The following is a 289-nucleotide window of genomic DNA, read 5'->3' as shown; positions in this document are numbered from 1 at the left end:
CTTTTGAGAGAGAGAGAGAGAGGGAGGGAGGGAGGGAGGGAGGGAGGGAGAAGGGGGGAGAGAGACAAAGACAGAGACAGAGAAAGGAAGAGAGAGCACAAACAGGGAAGAGGCTGAGAGAGAAATATACACACACAGAATAGGAAGCAGGCTCCAGGCTCTGAGCTGTTAGCATAGTGCCCAATGCGGGGCTCGAACCCACGAACCATGAGATCAAAGCCCCAGGAGCCAGGAGATCATGACCTGAGCCGAACTCAGAAGTTTAATCAACTGAGCCACCCAGGTGCCC

General features: G+C 54.3%; 2 protein-coding genes across 2 annotated transcripts in view; one reads left to right on the top strand and one right to left on the bottom strand.

Annotated features, from left to right (window-relative positions):
* Positions 1-289, bottom strand: part of CASK (calcium/calmodulin dependent serine protein kinase) — a gene marked incomplete at its 3' end in the record, with an annotated part of 276,912 nt that overhangs the window by 180,403 nt on the left and 96,220 nt on the right. The window lies entirely within an intron of this gene.
* Positions 1-289, top strand: part of GPR82 (G protein-coupled receptor 82) — a 4,260-nt gene that overhangs the window by 385 nt on the left and 3,586 nt on the right. The gene's annotated exons all lie outside the window — the stretch shown is intronic.

The sequence above is a fragment of the Crocuta crocuta genome, unplaced genomic scaffold (genome assembly GCF_008692635.1).
Source record: "Crocuta crocuta isolate KB4526 unplaced genomic scaffold, BGI_CrCroc_1.0 scaffold467, whole genome shotgun sequence".
Classification (NCBI taxonomy): Eukaryota; Metazoa; Chordata; class Mammalia; order Carnivora; family Hyaenidae; genus Crocuta; species Crocuta crocuta.
Note: the sequence above shows the minus strand (reverse complement) of the source record. Positions and strands in the feature narration are given on the sequence as shown.